The sequence below is a fragment of the Dermacentor albipictus genome, chromosome 1 (assembly GCF_038994185.2).
Source record: "Dermacentor albipictus isolate Rhodes 1998 colony chromosome 1, USDA_Dalb.pri_finalv2, whole genome shotgun sequence".
NCBI classification, from domain to species: Eukaryota; Metazoa; Arthropoda; class Arachnida; order Ixodida; family Ixodidae; genus Dermacentor; species Dermacentor albipictus.
Window position 1 is genome coordinate 407,576,667 of NC_091821.1, and position 12,648 is coordinate 407,589,314.

The 12,648-nt window shown below is 50.5% G+C and overlaps 1 protein-coding gene across 5 annotated transcripts in view; it reads right to left on the minus strand.

Moving 5' to 3' along the window:
* Nucleotides 1–12,648, minus strand: part of LOC139054706 (transmembrane protein 198) — a 121,938-nt gene that overhangs the window by 57,641 nt on the left and 51,649 nt on the right. Inside the window, exon 1 of one of the 5 annotated variants that reach the window (XM_070532174.1) lies at nucleotides 3,933–4,234. The exons of 3 other annotated variants lie outside the window; for them this stretch is intronic. The gene's annotated coding sequence lies outside the window, so the exon portion shown is untranslated. Of the gene's footprint in view, nucleotides 1–3,729; nucleotides 3,911–3,932; nucleotides 4,235–12,648 lie in introns of those variants that run through there. One more of the 5 variants, XM_070532172.1, reaches the window with a different exon arrangement.

A 12,648-nucleotide genomic window follows, 5' to 3' on the forward strand; every position in this document is an offset into this window, starting at 1 on the left:
CTCTCCCAATACAATAATGAGAAATTGCGACTATACCCACTTTCTAATAAGTATACCCATTCTAATAAGTACCCACTTTCTACCATATCACAGACACACAAACATCGCCTACGAAAAGAAATGCAAACACGACACACACACACACACACACACACACACACACACACACACACACACACACACACACACACACACACACACACACACACACACGCTCCTATCGCATCCATTTGCCCCTCCCCCAGTACAAGGTAGCCAACCGAAGATAATCTCTGGTTAACCTACCTGTCTTTCCTTTGCCTCTCTCGTTCCTCTCCACTGTGCGATAAAAGTCACACTACACACGTAACTTACAAGTGACATTACTTAAGTAGTCCCGACATGAAACGCACATAAGAGTTCGTAAGAGTCTACAGACCGAACAAATTACGTTGATGTGTACAAAGAAACGCCGAAGGGCTGTCAAAACACAGCTGTGTAAACCCCTCCCGGTGTGTATTGATGGTATTAAGCGGTGTGTGCTTAGCAACCCTTGTTTCCCTTCGGGATGCTGTTTTCGTCTCTACCCTTTACGACCACGCATTCTTGTGGAAATACGGAATCGAAGGGACAGTCGTTCGATGTGAGACGACGAGCCGGTTCCTGTGTATGGAGTCGCAAATAACCCCGCCCTCGGCAATCATATGCTCTGAAGAGCGGATGTGAACTTTCATCCTCGCTTTCGAGTAACTTAGTTTGAATTTCTTAGGGCAGCGCAAGTTTTTCTTGCGTTAAAAGGCGAAAACACACACAGGGGGTTCAAATGATGTAATTATTTGGTGGCCCCCACCAAAGCAGCCCGGCCGCATGCCGGCCTTGTCACGTGCGCAATGGTCCAGAAGGGTTTTAAAGTAGAGCAGGCAATGTCTTGGAACAAAAAAAAGAAAGGATTTACAGAAACCGAACTCTAAACACGACAGCTTCAAAGCATACAGACACATCGGCGCTTGAACCGTGTTTAGCAGAAGCAAGGTCACACTCGACGCGGGAGTAACAATGGCGGTGAAAGCGAACCTCGGCGGTATGGGCGGGAAAGAAGTCAAAGCTGCGCGGCGCCCAATGCATGCCAGTAAATCGGTCACGGTGGTCAGCCGCAACGGCGCTGCATGATGGTAGCCGTCGATCGCGAGGTCGCAGTGGCCGGCCAAGACACACTGGAAAAGCCGAAAGCGCGCGTGTAAAAAGCGTACGCGAGGGACGGAGAAGCGGTGGGGAGAGGTGCGGCCGGTCATTCGCGGACGTCAATCTTATGCTGACAGCTGCAGCACTGCAGCGCAATGTAGGCGGCACCCCTAAGGTCCTAGAGCTGGTTCCGGCAGCTCCTTTCCAGCCGCACAAAGCTCGTTATCAGTTCGTGCACGGACAGAGGCCAGGAGAACGAGATTTTTTTTTTTTCCCGCTAACACTGTGATAGAGCGCAAGAAAATAAAAGGGAAAGAGGAAAGCGCGGGGAAAATTAATCCCAAGAACTAGGTTCGAGATGATTAATTTCTCCTCGTGCTGCTGCTGCTGCTGCTAACTGCCAGCCTCATGACTATTCGCACCCGCCGTGGTTGCTCAGTGGCTATGGTGTTGGGCTGCTGAGCACGAGGTCGCGGGATCGAATCCCGGCCACGGCGGCCGCATTTCGATGGGGGCGAAATGCGAAAACACCCGTGTGCTTAGATTTAGGTGCACGGCAAAGAACCCCAGGTGGTCAAAATTTCCGGAGTCCTCCACTACGGCGTGCCTCATCATCAGAAAGTGGTTTTGGCACGTAAAACCCCAAATATTATTATTATTATGACTAGTCGCTATATAGAACGACTGCCCCGGCCAAGCGGTGGTCGTGGGTTCGATGACCCCGGACAAGGACGAGTATTGTTTTCTTAATTGCGAGGCTTTCCTAACGAAAAACACGTTCGAATGCGCGTCTTTCAAAGCTGGACGATTAGTTTTCTAATGATCTCCACGGAACTGACTTATTTAATTCGCGTACAAAATACAACCCGAGTTCACGTCGAACATGCGAATATATTCGTTCGTTGCGCAAACTTGCGACGAAAGTCAACAGAAACCGTAAAAGAGAGTGAGTTAAGATAATCTTTTGCACGAAAATAGTCATTTGATCGGGGTCAGAGAGAGAGAAAAACAAAAAGACGGAAACGAAAAGGAAATATTAACAAATCGACGCCCATGACCTTCTTGCACCATTTCTTGCAGCCTCAGACTGCGGGAGCGTTTTTTTTTTTTAAATGTCGCTATCACTCTTCGTCCCCCATTTAATTAGCCCGCCCTATTTTATAACCGTGCGGACCGAGCTACAAGTGGGACGCCCCGTGCAAAGAGGAGTGTGCCTGTGTAGTATAACATCCGATATAGTTAGAGGCGGCAGGCCAGGGGCGAAACCAGTCAAACCTGTGCGACCCACAAACCAGCGTGCAGTCGCCGGCGTTCGCGCGCCCACTAATCCCGCCGGGGGCATGCGAGCTTCCTAAACCTCGATCGCCGACACACACGCCGGCCGCCGTCGCGACGGAAGGTCCCGGCGCCGTCGACTGCGGCGGCGTTTTCCTGCTGCACTGCGTTCGCAAGACGATACGTGCGCGGAACGACCGCGCTGACCGTGTTACCACAGCGGAATGTGCCGAAAGTTTGAAGGCCGTCCAGCGACGTCGAGTATACCGATGATGATCATCTCGCCGCGCGCATGGGACTCGGTGAATGAGGGGAGGGGGGAGCAATGGCTCAGGGTATAGGATACAGAAAGCGGAGAAGGGAGGGACACGCAAACGTAGACGGACACAAACGACGCCCGCTTCTTTCCGTACATACAGTATGCACTGCGTTGTCGCAGTGAACGTAGTACTTACACCGCAGTGATCACGGCAGAGAAAGCTCCATTATTACTGCAGCGCCGCGGCCACGAAGATCGTGACAGCCCAGCATGCAGGAGGAGTTTTCTCGTGTGCATTCATCGAGGGACATTACGTACGTGCATTCGACAGTCACGAAAAGCAAAAGTAAATCGAAGAGCGCGCGCGTGGACAAACGCGTCGAGGCTCCTCATACACACGAAGCCATCTACCACTCCTTCCTTTCTCCTTTTCGCGCAGTCATCTCTATTCTTCGCGGCGTTTACGTAAAAAATCATCGGTTATGCGGGCTGCGTCAGTGAAATGCAGCGACGCAGGTGCGTATTTTGCGCAAGAAGGATATGTTCACCGCGTGTATTCTCGGAGAAGAAAATCTAACGCCGGCGACACGCCCACCGCTCGTGTGTCTTCCGTGTATACCGAAGAAAGATTTACGCGAATGCGCTCTAGAGTCTGAACAGGCAGATACATTGTCTGTCAGAGAGATCGATGTAATTTCGCGGGCGATGTAAACCGTCCAATGTAGAAAGACTGCTAAAGCATTTTCTTTTCCTTTTTTCTTTTCGAAAGCGCAGGTACGTTATAGGTGCTATCACTGCACTGGTCTTGCGTACGAGAAGTAAACATGGCTCGCCTTCGCAGACAGCATTCGCAACGAATACAACGAATTTCAATGCCAGTTTATGTGAACGATCGCGCGTGTTAGAACAACCAGGTCCGTGATGACACTACGCGAAAGTGTATATCTATAAGAATCCGGCAGTTCTGACCACGGGACCTGACTACAGTAAAGATACAACGTTCGTAGCATTCAAGACCTGCACTCAACTCTCACCTGCGAAATGCACGAAAGGCAAAGTCGACCGTGTGGCCCTGACGGCTCCAGAGTTCTCGGCCACCAAAAAATAAAAAGTCGGACGCTTCACCACGGAGGCGTGTCGCGCACACACAGGCCTGCCGTCGCCACCACTCCAGAAAAAAGCACTCGGGAATCGAAACAAGAGAGTAGCAGAACGAGAAAGGAAGCACAAAACACACCAAGGCGGGGCCGGACCGATCGACGGTCGATGCTCGACGTTCGCTCTTGAACGGACAACGAAGTCGCGGAGATCCTCTGCTCCTTGGCCACGGAGACGAGACACGGCAAGTTCGATACACGCCCAGCGAAACGACGACGGTTGGCCGCAGTGCTTCCACCGGTCCGTTGGAGACGAGGATCCCAACAAAGGGGAGGAGGCCGACAGCGTTGGCCGACGCGTTGCCCGCTGGCCTCACGAGCGCAACTGCGCCGGTCGACGGTTCGGCCGAAAGTAAACGCGGCGCGGCCCTCCTGCTGGAGTGAGTATGCGCGCTCGCGTCAGCGACAGCGGACGCGAGCGAACGATCGGAGGACGCGCTGCCGTCGCAGCGGCGCGCGCGCACGTATATCGGAGAGGCTGTGCTACCTATCGCGGGGCACTGCTGCCGTTCTCTCTCCCCCCCCTCTCTCTCTCTCGTCGAGTGGACGGAGAAACGCAAGAACGGCCGGCACAACCATGAAAAAGAGAGAGAACTAGATATTCTGCATTGACTCGCGGTTCGCTCTCTCTTTCTCGATACAGAGAGAGAGAGAGAGAGAGAGCGGGCGCAGTGCGCGGTGGTCGCTCACCGTACAAAGGGGGCTACTTGCTCCTCCTTCTCGAAACTACAAAGACACACACGAAACACAGTCGCCGCGGCGGTAAAAAGACTGGAACCAGGTCACACCAGCCGCCGACGCGGCGCGGCTCCCTTCTCTCGACGGGCCCCGATAGCCCACCCCCAGCTCGCGCGATCGCGGTTTCTCGCGTCTTCGAGATCCCCATTGAGAGCCCCCAGCCCGATACTTGCTTTCATTTTCTTTTTTTTTTTTCTCGAAGGGCGCCTCGCGTGCGATACTGTGCAGACGCCGATTGGCAGATCACGACGGTGGCTGACTTCACTGTGCTCGTCTCGCCCGTCCGTCGATCGCGCGCATGCACTGAGGTCGAGCAAGCGCTCGCCGCAGCTGTTAAAACGAGTCCCACCGCTCCCCGATAGAGAGATGTGTCGTGTACGGGGCGAGATAGAGAATCACGCGTGTGTCGCGCGTACGCGCCGCTTCGCTCACTGGCGCCCCGAAAGCGGTGTTTCCACGAGTCGCTGCAGGCAATCGGCCGTTGCTATATTTACAGCGAGTGCTTCGGCTACACATCTAAAGAGGAAAGAGAAGCGGGTAAAGGAACGGCGAAGGCCAGATTTGTACCCGCATTTTTGAGCTAAATAGAGCGTACCACCGCCGCCACCGTTAACGCGTTTCTTGCTTTCATTTAATTTAACCTTGACGCCTTTTCTTGTAAACTTGTACGAGAATAGCGGAGGAAAACCCCAAAGCAGGTCGCCACTCGAGCCGGGAGTATGAGCGCCTGTACGCGGAGCGAGCGCAACAATCAAGGAAACGTCCAACAAACTGCTATCATCTGAGCTCGGCGAGCCATCAAACTCTCTCAAGTAAACGGCGCGTGTTTTCTGAAGTGCCGAGGCTGTAACATAGTACACAGCGCTTTTCGTCTGACGACCTCCTCGAAACCAGGCAGGAAAAAAGAAAAAAAGTATTTTATAGCGACGCCAAGCCCAAGTGCTCTTGATAGGCGGATCAACCTTAGTGCGCGCAGCAAAAGGAGCGAGTGAAACTCCGTCGACTTAGAACTTCGCTCCTGCACGCCTCATTCGCTTGAGAAAGTGTGTATGTGTACTTGGTAAGGGCTGCTCGTTCAAACGCTGTCTGATCCTTCTTTGTTTGTATTGTTTTGTTTTTTTTTCTCGATGGCCCGCAAAATTTGTTTCGCCTGTCTTGTTCTACAACGTTACGATAAAAGCGCCGGTTTCAGTTCTCACGGTACGCCGGAGTCGACGAACGAAACGGAGACATCCGTGTCAGCCACACCGTTCTCGAAAAGCACAATGCTTTGTTCATATCTGTTGACGCGATGAACAGGGACACGGAAAACGAGCAAGAGAAGTACACACCAGATTCGCGGCAACGGCTTCTGTCCCTGTCAAATCATATGTTCTGTACTCTTGCGTTTGACGCCTTTATACCTATTAGTATACAGCAGGGTCCATACGCAACACGCAGCAATGTGCATCTTTCTAAGGCGTTCACGAATAAGGAATCTTGAAGCGGTTCTTTGAAATATGTGTATATATAGGGTGCATGAAGTGACAGGCATCGAGTTAGATGCGTTCAAAGAAACGTGCCTAAGGATATATTCCCCACCCACCCCCTTTATTTTATGTGGGTTGGAGTAATAAACGCCATGTACGCATTCAATAAGGCTTAACAGTTCTAAGAAAGAATACAGACAGCATATGCAGCAAGCAGGTTGAGCGTTTTTTACCATATACAATACAGTATACAAGTGTGCGCAAGCTTAGCATTCAGAACTGCGTTCAACTCCAGATACACCATTAGACTTTACTTCTCTTTCTCTCTCTGTCGGACGTCATGCGCGGGCCACATTCCAAGCTATATCGAGGAGCTTACACAGGACACAGTGAACATCGATTGCTGCCAGCGTATATACCGGCATCATCGATAGAAATCGCTCGGCGAAGGCGAGCCGAAGAGGGCAAGACGAGCATTAATGGATCACTGAACAAAGCGGAGGGGGAGGAAGAGGGGAGGGGTGGGGTCGCACGGCAACTCCGCGCACCTCACTCGTCAGAACGGTGGCGCCGCGATGCGCACGGTACGAAGCTGGTTTGTGCGTTACGAAACAAAGGCTTGATGAGCCCGCACCGGTTCTTCGTTCGCGAAGAACGGAACCGATTTCAGTTTTTTTTATTTTTCGTTCTTTGTTCACATTCTAGTGTGAGGAAAAGAATGCAAACGCAGACAGGATGTCACGGCGAACAAGGTATATGTCAACCTAATATATACGCGACCGTCGAAAGCGAGCAACAAACGCGAATGAGCAGGGACGTCGGTCAATTTGCATTTCTTTCTATCTTTCTTCACGTGTACGAACCATGCGAGTATGCTTGGTTAGCGCCTGTGACAGTCAGCTATACAACGAACAAGCTTATACGCCGACCGCGTGAGGGGATTCGCGCTGGTGTGCGGAGCCGCACGGAGCAGAATTAATTACGCCTTTGTTCTGACACAAGCTCATTTGCTCTAAGGGCGTTGTCTTGCGGTACAGTATACACGGACATGAAAGTCGTCCATATATATATATATATATATATATATATATGTGTAGGTCGTGCATGGCTTGTTTTCTCAATATGCTCTTTAGTCGAGGAAAAAAAAATAGAACTTATGTTAAGTTTATGCCCACAGCTGCGGTAAGGACGAAATGCTTAATCGCTACATACCTCTATTTTAGAAACGCTCGGTCAGAACTGGGTCGACTCCGAACCTGTCTTAGCGGCTTTGCCCTCGTCACGCTCCTAGTTTCCATCGCCGCCAACTGTTGTTGCAATTTTGAAGAGTTAACGTATATCGCGAGCGATGTTTTTTTTTCCCCCGACTGCCGCGGGTTTCTTACTTGGTAGTGAATAAAAACAGTAACCCAGCGAGCGATTAATACGTATTTATCCGCACTCACTAGAAAAAAAAAAAAAAACACAAGAAGAAAGAAAAAAACGAAAAAGAAGCTGAAGAGAATGGACAATGAAAGTTCCGCCAAGAAAACTTCATTTCCCCCTTAATAAGTGCCCGTGAAGTTTATAATCCCGCGATTGATGATTACGGAATGCGAAGACAACAGACAATTCTATAATTCATTCTTCTTCAATTTGAAAACCGATTATTAGGAGAAAAATGGGTGTTTAAGTCTATAGGCAATACGGTATAATTTATTAATGCGGTCCCTGGGAACTTACGTAATTATATGCACGCTCTCCGAGGCGCGTTAATTGTTACGGCCATGGCTATGCAGGTCGCGTAACGGATGAAGACGCTGCACACGTATGGGAATTAATCGCCAGCATACATATATGACACTTATCGTTCTACTGCAGACCTTGAGCGAAAATATGCGCACAGCAATCTTCACACCGCAACGCGAAATAACGCATACGCCGACGGGGATATATGCCTTTGGTGGCAAATTTATTTGACGGTGTATGCGACAGAAACGCGCCTGAACTCATGTTTCTGAACTCAATTTCACTACTGTGTCTTATACTACTGGCCTAAGAAGGCAAAACAGTAGCAATATCAACGAAGGTCACGTGTGTGTGTATATATATATATATATATATATATATATATATATATATATATATATATATATATATATATATATATATATATATATATATATATATATATATATATATATATAGTTGCTTTTCGTTAAGAAAACTCGCGCAAGGCATCAGCGCTAATGTTGCTGCTCACGCACAATTAACTGCGGCCTCTAGCCCAGGAGGAGGAGGGGGGGGGGGGGGTGCACTGAAAGCAACGGTATGGAGCGGCGAAGTTACACGCCAAAGCATTCTGACACTGGAAAGACTGCGCAACAAAGGCCGCAACAGATTTGGGGAGCGCTCTTATGTATAGTCACAGAATGCGAATGTATACCGGCCAGATTCATATAGTTTGCAAGCATCTTGACAAGCAAACACAAGGCGTAACTGCACTGGCGTAATGCATTCTGCTACGCATAATAAAAAAAATAATAAAAATGATAAGTGCGACGCTGTAAATAGTAGAACACCTGTGCGATTATACCACCAAACGCTAAATGTTCTAGTACGGAAGGATATATTCGTTTAGCGAAACATGAGGACACACAACGCGCAACGCGGAGATTAAAAAATAAATAAATAAAAATAATTAAAGGAGCTCTTAGTTATCCCTACGTGAATGAATGCGAAAACATTGCGACCCCCGCGCGGTGCATATGCTCTTTCAGTCCTCTTAATAACTTCACCTTAACATCCAAGTTCGAGGGTTCGTAGCCTTTTTGTACCGTCCAGTGATCATGCCAACGCCGGATTTTCCGCCGCATGCGCCATATAATGATATCGCATAAAAAAAAAAAGAATGTTCGCTTTGAAAGCCTCGCCGCTTTTCAACGCCCTTCAATAAACCGCGCCTGCCGATCTATACAGACGCGTGCAGACAGAATGCCCTCGCATGACAGCAAAGACAACCGAAGGACCCGATCGTCACTATGACTGACTGAACGCCTCGTATATACACAGCGCTTGCCTCCGGTCATCGACGCTGTCAACGAGGATCGATGCTTTTCTTCACTGCAGAGAGGACGTGCCAGAGGGCCTCAGGACGAGAGAGAAAGAAGAGTGCCGTCGATGCATGACATCACGCTGAGAAGGGCCTGCGAACAAAAGAAATGGTGAAGGCCTGGGGGGGGGGGGGGGGGGAGGCGAGGCAGAAGCGATCGCGCCATGCCCGTCTGGCTCGTAATGCATATACGGGCCGACTCCTCGTGTTTCGCGCGTCCCGCTCTCAGTGTCAGCCTTTTTCGGTCCGTCGACGACAGCCGAGACGGGAGCGCACGACCGGCCGTCGACGCGGCGCTCTCCTCGAGCACGCAACGGCTATACGGCGGTCACGCCACATCCTTTCCCGCCCACACACGCGGCGCTTTTGATTGGCACGCGAAAGGCATATCTACAGGAGGGCCGCGACGTTCGCGGGACGAACACAAAAAAGGCGTTCGCGAATAACCGCAGCGTGGCTGCAGCGCACTTTGGCCTATGACGACCCTGTACACGGCACCAAATGCGAATTCGAGGACCCGAAATTTAAAACGCTTGGGAAGAAACACGCAGCCAACTCTGTCTGCGAGTCGGGGTATATAAATATTCTATACCATAACAAATGTGCCAGTATCGAGACTTGCGAAAGGGGGGGGGGGGAGGGCTGAGGGCATCACAGATTCTCTTCTATCTGTGTTTCTAACCCCTACTGCAATGCCCTCGGGCCACTGTAGGTATCGAAATAAATAAATAAATTGATAAAACGCCTGTCATCTCGTTCGATTGTGCTATCGATTACGATGACCTAAAGGTAAAATAAGGTAACAACACGTACGAAATTGTACGGATGGCAATACACAATAGCCCATGGCTGCCGAATTCGGAACACCGTTCAGGCGAAGCGTATGTAGCGAATGGTGCACCTGCGCGTCCCGCGAATATCGCGCTCGTTGCAGCGGAGCAGTTTTACTGGCAGCGCTGACAATTCATTGCCCCATTAGCGAAAGGAAGAAGAAGCAGACGACGACGGCGCTTCCCATAAACAATGGGACAATGCCAAAACAGACGCGACGTGGTGCGAGGATCGCCTTACACGGCGCCGGCGAAGCGAGTCGACAAACGTCGCGCGACGCGATGCAGCGTGCAGGGAAGTTGGTTCTTCATTCTACATGGCAGGGCTGCGAGAAGAGTGCCGCAAAGTGCGGCGCACCGACCGACCGACCGCTCGAGCACGCCGACCCGGCAAAGGAGAGCGGAAGAAAGGGCTTTTCCGCGGGCGCCGCGCGAGCGGTCGGTTCCAGGGCGTAAACCGCGAACGCATGTACGTACGGTACGCGCCGCGACGAAGCGAGACAAACGACCGCGCGATAGCTCGCTGTCCCTGCCAGGCTCGTGGCGCTATAGGCGGTGCGTATAGACCATTTCATCGGGCGAGGAGGATAGGGCGCGCGGGGAGCCTTTCCTCCTCTCTGGCTTGGGCGAACCGGTGCGGCGCTGCTTGAAAGTATCGCTGTCGCGTGCTGCGGAACGATTTCGAGATGTTTTAGATCTTACTTTGTGACATTTACGCCATGTCCGTTCATTCAAGGTCGCCAGGGAAGCCTTTCGGGGCATCAGTAACTATACTGTAGGCAGAAATATGTCTTGGGGGCGCGAAAATGTGACGCGCATAATCAGCCGCGGTGTACGCGCGTTATCAGTCGCGGTGCGTGTGTGTTGTTTACTATTTTGCTTATATCGATTTTAATTCAACAATCAAAACCGGCGTCTCTGTATTACCAGCATGAAATGGTAAATCAGCTGGTAATGCACTGAGAGGTAATAGCTCACTGTCTGATCGATTGGCACAGGGAGTAAAACATAAAACATAAGAGCGCATGCTCGTGCACGGCCAACCTAAGGCAACCACGAAACATCTGAGCGGCAGGCGCTATCAAATATTTGTGATACACTGCCATCATTCTCACGCATTTCGAGTCTAGTATGCTTGAAATTACCATATGTCTACGCTAGCCTTGCTGCATGAGGCCGATTGCGCTGCTCAACACAGCGATCACTGCGGCTGGTGAGCCAGCACGATACTTACATAAGCTGTGTGATAGGGCATTGCCTTTTTGGCCTGTATACAGCCATATATGAGAGGGTTCGCATAAAAAGAATGCGATGGCTATATTTGAGCGCAAAATTTCCGTAATACGTGTGACTGCGTCGTAGAGCACTGAACAAACACAACCGAAAAAAAAATCGGTTATCATCCTCTTTCTCTAAAAAGCAAGAGAAAACAGGCTAACGCCGCACAACGTTGATAAATATATAACCGTTGATGCCGTATGTTTGGACCATGCGCTATATAGAACAAAGATATTTGTAATCCAGCTACTGCTTAGGACGCTCGCGCAGTTCGTAAACGGTCGCTTTGCTGAACAAGCTTAATTCAGACTGTAAGGTATGCTGCTATTACTAGCCAAAACTATTTTATTCATGGGTGGAAACCTCATCCATCCAACCAAGTAGTCACGCAATGTAACCTGCAGCGAAAAGTTTGAACGCTTGTCAAACAGCACAGCTCCTATCGTAGCAGAACGCTATACACACGCTGTTACGATCGTCGCGTATGTTTCATGGCTCCTAAACCGTAGCTTAGAAATAGAGGATAATACTGCAATAAGATCACATTAGTGATTGGAACATTCAGAGATACACAATTGATCTCCGAGGCTGATTGTATATAGGCTCAAATATGCGCTCACACATCGCGCTGCGTGTTCCGTCCACCTCAACGCTCAGCAGAAAATTCCGGCCATGACGCCTTAAACCACTTCAGCACGTCTCACAGAACCGTTTACCACGCAGTAGACGCACGTCATACTAAACAAACCGCACGACCGCGGAAACAAACGCCAGAACCTGCCGCCGAGCGTATACCTGCCATGCAAAAGACCGCTTTCACCCAAGCCAGTATGGCGCTGCTCATAGGAGGCGCCACTGCGTTCACAATATGGCGGCGCCCACGAAAAAACGGCCAATTCCTTCTCGAAAGGCTCGCTGTTAGTGGCACGCTCGTTTGATTTCCATTTGTGGAGTTCGGCGCGCGCGCGCTAGTTGGGAAAAGGAAGGTACGGAACTGTATAGCGTACAGGAAAAGGCGATAGATGCGCCCAGCGGGGGCGTCGGCTCATGTTTAGCTTGGATGGCAGTGCACGGCCATTTGCCTACGTTAAGCGCGCGCATTAAAGGAAGGCGACATGCGCTGCCCGCTGCAGATCCAAAGGGGTCGCTCACGCTCGTGGTGACATGCATGGCAGGCAAGAAGCCCACTCGAGAGCCCCTGAGCGTGTATATACCGCGCGCTCGCCCTTTTAACTGATCAAACCTTCGCAAACTGCGGACGGCACGCTGAGTGAGATATATATCGCGCAGCTCGACGGATGGCGCAGCCTTGGTCGACCTATATATTATAGTTATTACGAGAGATGAAATCTTTACCTTGGATATACGTGCGGTCCGACGGCTGTTGCAG